The sequence below is a fragment of the Gorilla gorilla genome, chromosome 1 (genome assembly GCF_029281585.2).
Source record: "Gorilla gorilla gorilla isolate KB3781 chromosome 1, NHGRI_mGorGor1-v2.1_pri, whole genome shotgun sequence".
Taxonomy (NCBI): domain Eukaryota; kingdom Metazoa; phylum Chordata; class Mammalia; order Primates; family Hominidae; genus Gorilla; species Gorilla gorilla.
Genome location: NC_073224.2, coordinates 90,959,412 through 90,967,612, shown reverse-complemented (window position 1 = coordinate 90,967,612; position 8,201 = coordinate 90,959,412).

Here is an 8,201-nt window from a genome sequence, read left to right as displayed (position 1 = left end):
CATTGGACTTGGCAATGATTTCTAGGATATAACACCAAAAGCACAGACAACAAAAGCAAAAATAGACAAATGGGACTACATCAAACTTAAAAACTTTTGTGTATCAAAGGACACAATTAACAGAGTGAAAAAGGCAACCTACAGAATGGGAGAAAAAAATTTGCAAAACATATATTTGATAAGGTGTGTTAAAGCAAACTAAATATGGCCTGAGAAGGACTCCGTACTTCTATATTTGGGTCCTGGTAACCTAACTTAATAGGTGGACAAGATTGAAAACCTGACTTAGGAGTATGCACCTGTAACAATAGCTGAGTCTTGGCCAATCCCAGCAGCCATACTTCAACCACTCATACACTGCTGAATGTTCAAACTGTATTCAAATAAGGCAAATGCTGAGCTGTAACCAATCCAGTTGTTTCTGTACCTCACTTCTGATTTCTGTATGTCACTTCCCTTTCTTTGTCTATAAATTTGTTCTGAACACGAGGTATCCCTGAAGTCTCTCTGAATCTGCTGTGATTCTGGGGACTGCCCGATTTGCAAATTGTTAATTGCTCAATTAAACTCCTTTAAATTTAATTTGGCTGAAGTTTTTATTTTAATAGGTGTTAATTTCCAAAATATATAAAGTACTCCTATAATTCAACAATAAAAAGTAATATAACCCCATTAGAGAATGGGCAAAGCAGTTTGGAGATTTCCCAAAGAACTGAGAACTACCATCTGACTCAGCAATCCCATTACTGGGTATATACCCAAAGGAATATAAATCATTCTACCATAAAGACACATGCATGTGTATGTTCATTGTAGCACTATTCACAATAGCAAAGACATGGAATCAACCTAAGTGTCCATCAGTGGTGGACTGGATAAAGAAATGTGGTACACATATACCGTGGAATACTATGGAGCCATAAAAAAGAATGAGATTGGTGTGGCTGGCAAGATGGCCGAATAAGAACAGCTCTGGTCTGCAGCTCCCAGTGAGATCAACGCAGAAGGCGGGTGATTTCTGCATTTCCAACTGAGGTACCCGGCTCATCTCATAGGGATTGGTTAGACGTGGGCACAGCCCACGGACGGCAAGCCAAAGCAGGGTGGGGAATCACCTTACCCAGGAAGCGCAAGGGGTCAGGGAACTCCCTCCCTTAGCCAAGGGAAGTTGTGAGGGACTGCGCCTTAAGGAATGGTGCATTCTGGCCCAGATACTACACTTCCCCATGGTCTTCACCCCCCGCAGACCAGGAGATTCCCTCGGGTGCCTAAACCATAAGGGCCCTGGTCTCAAGCAAAAAACTGGGCGGCCATTTGGGCAGACACCGAGCTAGCTACAGGAGTTTTTTTTTTTTTTTTTCATACCCCAGTGGCGCCTGCAAAGCCAGTGAGACAGAACCATTCGCTCCCCTGGAAAGGGGGCTGAAGGCTAGCAAGCTAAGATCTGCTGGCTTGAAATTCTGGCTGCCAGCATAGCAATCTGAAGTTGACCTGGGATGCTTAAGCTTGGTAGGGGAAGGGGCGTCCGCCATTACTGAGGCTTGAGTAGGCCGTTTTTCCTTCACAGTGTAAACAAAGCCACTGGGAAGTTTGAAATGTTCATCGCAGCTAGCCCGACTAATAAAGAACTAATAAAGACTAATAAAGAAGAAAAGAGAGAAGAACCAAATAGACACAATGAAAAATGATAAAGAGGACATCATCACTGATCCCACAGAAATACAAACTACCATCAGAGAATACTATAAACACCTCTATGCAAATAAACTAGAAAATCTAGAAGAAATGGCTAAATTCCTGGACACATACACCCTCCCAAGGTTAAACCAGGAAGAAGTTGAATCCCTGAAGAGACCAATAACAAGTTCTGAAATTGAGGCAGTAATTAATAGCCTATCAACCCAAAAAAAGCCCAGGACCAGATGGATTCATAGCCAAATTCTACCAGAGGTACAAAGAGGAGCTGGTACCATTCCTTCTGAAACTATTCCAAACAATAGAAAAAGAAGGACTCCTTCCTAACTCATTTTATGAGGCCAGCATCATCCTCATACCAAAACCTGGCAGAGACACAACAAAAAAAGAAAATTTCAGGCCAATATCCCTGATGAACATTGACGCGAAAATCCTCAATAAAATACAGGCAAACCGAATCCAGCAGCACATCAAAAAGCTTATCCACCATGATCAAGTTGGCTTCATCGCTGAGATGCAAGGCTGGTTCAACATATGCAAATCAATAAACATAATCCAGCACATAAACAAAACCAAAGATAAAAACCATACAATTATCTCAATAGATGCAGAAAAGGCCTTCAATAAAATTAAACACCCCTTCATACTAAAAACTCTCAATAAACAAGGTATTGATGGAACATATCTGAAAATAATAAGAGCTATTTATGACAAACCCACAGCCAATATCATACTGAATGGGCAAAAGCTGGAAGCATTTCCTTTGAAAATTGGCACAAGACAAGGATGCTGTCTCTCAACACTGCCATTCAACATAGTATTGGAAGTTCTGGCCAGGGTAATCAGGCAAGAGAAAGAAATAAAGGGTATTCAAATAGGAAAAGAGGAAGTCAAATTGTCTCTGTTTGCAGATGACATGATTGTATATTTAGAAAACCCCGTCTCAGCCCCAAATCTCCTTAAGCTGATAAGCAACTTCAGCAAAGTCTCGGGATACAAAATCAATGTGCAAGCATTCCTATACACCAATAATAGACAAACAGAGAGCCAAATCATGAGTGAACTCTCATTCACAATTGCTACAAAGAGAATAAGATACCTAGGAATCCAACTTACAAGGGACATGAAGGACCTCTTCAAGGAGAACTACAAACCACTGCTTAAGGAAATAAGAGAGGACACAAACAAATGGAAAAACATTCCATGCTCATGGACAGGAAGAATCAATATCGTGAAAATGGCCATACTGCCCAAAGTAATTTATAGATTCAATGCTATCCCCATCAAGCTACCATTGACTTTCTTCACAGAATTAGAAAAAACTACTTTAAAGTTCATATGGAACCAAAAAAGAGCCCACATTGCCAAGACAATCCTAAGCCAAAAGAACAAAGCTGGAGGCATCACACTACCTGACTTCAAACTACACTACAAGGCTACAGTAACCAAAACAGCATGGTACTGGTACCAAAACAGAGAGATAGACCAATGGAACAGAACAGAAGCCTCAGAAATAACACCACACATCTACAACTATCTGATCTTTGACAAACCTGACAAAAATAAGCAATGGGGAAAGTATTCCCTGTTTAATAAATGGTGTTGAGAAAACTGGCTAGCCATATGCAGAAAACTGAAATTGGACCCCTTCCTTACACCGTATACAAAAACTAATTCAAGATGGATTAAAGACTTAAACAAAAGACCTAAAACCATAAAAGCCCTAGAAGAAAACCTAGGCAATACCATTCAGGACATAAGCATTGGCAAAGACTTCATGACTAAAACACCAAAAGCAATGACAACAAAAGCCAAACTAGATAAATGGGGTCTAATTAAACTAAAGAGCTTCTGCACAGCAAAAGAAACTATCATCAGACTGAACAGACAACCTACAGAATGGGAGAAAATTTTTGTAATCTATCCATCTGACAAAGGGCTAATATCCAAAATCTACAAGGAACTTAAAAAAATTTACAAGAAAAAACAAACAAAAAAACCCCATCAAAAAGTGGGTGAAGCATACAGACACTTCTCAAAAGAAGACATTTATGCGGCCAACAAACATATGAAAAAAAGCTCATTGTCATTGGTCATTAAAGAAATGCAAATCAAAACCACAATGAAATACCATCTCACAGCAGTTAGAATGGTGATCATTAAAAAGTCAGGAAACAGGCTGGGCACGGTGGCTCATGCCTGTAATCCCAACACTTTGGGAGGCTGAGGCGGGCGGATTATGAGGTGAAGAGTTTGAGACCAGCCTGATCAACATGGTGAAACCCCGTCTCTACTAAAAATACAAAAATTAGCCAGGCGTGGTGATGCACACCTGTAATTCCAGCTACTCAGGAGGCTGAGGCAGGAGAATTGCTTGAACCAGGGAGGTGGAGGTTGCAGTGAGCCGAGATCGCGCCACTGCACTCCAGCCTGGGCAACAGAGCGAGACTCTGTCTCAAAAAAAAAAAAAAAGAAAGAAAAAAAAAGTCAGGAAACAACAGATGCTGGGAAGGATGTGGAGAAATAGGAATGCTTTTACACTGTTGGTGGGAGTGTAAATTAGTTCAACAATTGTGGAAGACAGTGTGGTGATTCCTTGAGGATCTAGAACTAGAAATACCATTTGACCCAGCAATCCCATTACTGGGTATATACCCAAAGGATTATAAATCATTCTACTACAAAGACACATGCACATGTATGTTTACTGCAGCATTATTCACAATAGCAAAGACTTGGAACCAACCCAAATGCCCATCAGTGATAGACTGGATAAAGAAAATGTGGCACATATAAAACCGTGGAATACTATGCAGCCATAAAAAAGAATGAGTTCATGTCCTTTGCAGGGACGTGGTTGAAGCTGGAAACCATCATTCTCAGCAGACTAACACTGGAACAGAAAACCAAACACTGCATGTTCTCACTCTTAAGTGGGAGTTGAACAATGAGAACACATGGATATAGGGAGGGGAATATCACACACTGGGGCCTGTCTGGAGGTGGGGGACTGGGCAGGGGGATAGCATTAGGAGAAATACCTAATGTAGATGATGGGTTGATGCGTGCAGCAAACCACCATGGCATGTGTATATCTATGTAACAAACCTGCACATTCTGCACATGTATCCCAGAACTTAAAGTATAATAATAATAATAATAATAAAAGAATGAGATCATTTCTTTTGCTAGAACATGGATGGAGCTGAAGGCCATTATCCTAGTCAAACTAACATAGAAAACCAAATACCACATGTTCTCACTTACAAGTGGGAGCTAAACATTGAGTACACATGGACACAAAGAAAGGAACAATAAATACGAGGGCCTACTTGAGGGTGAAAAGTGGCAAGAGGGTGAGGGTCTAAAAAACTACCTACTGAGTACTATGCTTATTACCTGGGTGAGGAAATCATCTATACACCAAACCCCCGCAACATGCAATTTATCCATGTAACAAACCTGCACATGTATGCCCGAACCTAAAATAAAAGTTGGAAAGAAAAAATAATAAATAAATAAAATCAGTGATAGGGAAACAGGAAAAAAAAAAGAATAGGCAGAAGACTTGAATAGACATTTCTCTGACGATGCTATACAAATGGCCAATAAGTATATGAAAAAATGCACAACATCACTAAATCAACAGAGAAGTGCAAAACAACAACAACAACAAAACAAAACAAAACAAACCACAATGAAGGCTGGGCACAGTGGCTCACGCCTGTAATCCCAGCACTTTGGGGGGCTGAGGTGGGCGGATCACAAGGTCAGGAGATCGACCATCCTGGCTAACACGGTGAAACCCCATCTCTACTAAAAATACAAAAAATTAGTCGGGCGTGGTGGCGGGCACCTGTAGTCCCAGCTACTCGGGAGGCTGAGGCAGGAGAATGGCGTGAACCCGGGAGGCAGAGCTTGCAGTGAGTGGAGATCATGCCACTGCACTCCAGCCTGGGCGACAGAGTGAGACTCTGTCTCAAAAAAACAAACAAACAAACAAACAAAACCCACAATGAGATATCACCTTACATCCATTAGTATGGCTATCAAAAAACAAAAACTAACAAGTGTTAGTGAGGATGTGGAGAAATTTGAACCCTCCTTCACTGTTAGTGGTTTTGTAAAATGGTGCATCTGCTATGGGAAACAGATGGAAGTTCCTTAAAAAATTAAAAATAGAATGATCCAGCAATTGCACTACTGGGTATATATTCAAAAAGACTGAGGGAGAGGTCTTGAAGAGATATTTACACACCCATGTTTATAGCAGCACTCTACACTATTCCAGGAAGTGGAAGCAACCCAAATGTTCATTGATGTTGAGTAGAGGAACAAAATGTGGTACACACACACACACACACACACACACACACACACACACACAGAAATATTATTCAGCTTTAAAAAGGAAGACAATCTTACCACATGCTACAACATGGATGAACCTTGAGGACATCATACTAAGTGAAATAAGCCAGTAACAAAAACACAAATACTGTATGATTCCACTTATATATCTAAAGTAGTCAAATTTATAGAAACAGTAGAATGGTGGCTACCAGGGGCTGGGAAAAGGGTGAAAAAGTGAGTTGTTGTTTAATGGGCACAGAGTTTCAGAATTGCAAGATGAAAAAGTTTTGCAGATCTGTTTTTCTGTTTTACAACAATGTAAAAAAAACAACAGAACAGTACTGAATTGTAAAGTTAAAAAATGGTTACACTGGTAGATTTAATGTTTTATATATATAATATATAATAATATATATAAACATGGTGAAATCCTATCTCTACTAAAAAAATACAAATATATATATATAATATATATATAAATTTTACCACAATAAAAAAGAAAAAAATCAATTGACCATATATGTGAGGGTCTAATTCTCATCTCTCAAAAAGAAGACTTTGTTAAAAACAGTGTATACATGGCCGGGAGTGGTGGCTCACGCCTGTAATCCCAGCACTTTGGGAGGCTGAGGCGGGTGGATCACCTGAAATCAGGAGTTGGAGACCAGCCAGGCCAACATGGTGAAACCCCGTCTCTACTAAAAAAATACAAAAATTAGCCAGGCATGGTGGCGGGCGCCTGTAGTCCCAGCTACTCGGGAGGCTGACGCAGGAGAATTGCTTGAAGCCGGGAGGTGGAGGTTGCAGTGAGCGGAGAGGAGAGAGCGCCATTGCACTCCAGCCTGGGGGACAAGAGCGAGACTCTGTCTCAAAACAAAAACAAAAACAAAACAGTGTATACATTAAACGTAGAAGGACATCTAGAATACTGACAGTAACTTGTAATTTATTGCCAATATTCTGGATCTTACATAGGATGGCAGATGTTTATTAATTAAATAAATAATAAGAGGGTCAATGATGACAATGAGTTACAAAATAAGGGTTACGTTTAGTTCGAAATCTGTGTGACTGAAGTCCATTAAAAGACTTTTAAAAAGAGGACTGGGCACAGTGGCTCACACCTGTAATTCCAGCACTTTGGGAGGGTGAGGTGGGAGAATCACTTGAGGTCAGGAGTTCAAGACCAGCCTGGGCAACATAGAAAGACCCTGTCAAGAAAAGAATAGAAAAGAAGCATAGAAAGAAAAGAAAAGAAAGGAAGGAAATGGAAAAACATATAGGTGGTTATACACTGAAGTGTTAACTGTAGTTATCTCTAACTGGAGCCTTAAGATGATTGTATCTCTTTATTATATTTTAAATCAGATTTTCTAATTTGTCTTCAATTGTATATTATATAATGAGGAAGTAATGAAAGTCAATATCATAAAATTTAAGATTAAAAAATACTCAACAATAACAACAGGAAAGCCTTACTCTCTTAAATAAACAAAAGACTTGCTGGCCAATTATGGTCCTTTGTAGTGCATTACACTGAGTCCATGTAGAATACAGCCAAAACATTTCTATGAACAATGGATAAATTATATTAGGTTTGACTCATTTCACCTATGCCAGGCCACTTTTGCACAATACTTACAGAAAATGCCAAGTTGTTTCTCAAATATTTTCAAAAGGAAGGAAGCAGTTCTCCCAACTACTAGGAAATAAGTATTAAGCCATTTGGCAAATCTTTTTCTTGGTTGTAAGGTGTTATTTATATATAGAGGTATTTGAATGTACCTACTTTTTTAGGGAAAGAAGAATTTCTAACTGTTATTACCTTATTTTAAATAAATGAGAGCTGTGGACATAACCATAATAATTTAAAATTTCCAAATTTTGAATAACCAAGCTGAAAGCTTATTTTAAAACACTGAAATTGCTCTGACACTTGTCTGTATTATCTCGTATTCCCTAGTATTTTCCCGAGCATTATATTTCCATGTCATTGCTTGCATCAATGGTTGTCCTTCTTTCCAGATTGTAAGCTCAGTAAGAGTACAGATGATATTCTTCTTACTGGCAAATAATAGGAAATTAATATTTAATGTCATAATGTATAAATAGAGCATAGCGAGACTCTGTCTCTACAAACAAATAAAAAAAAA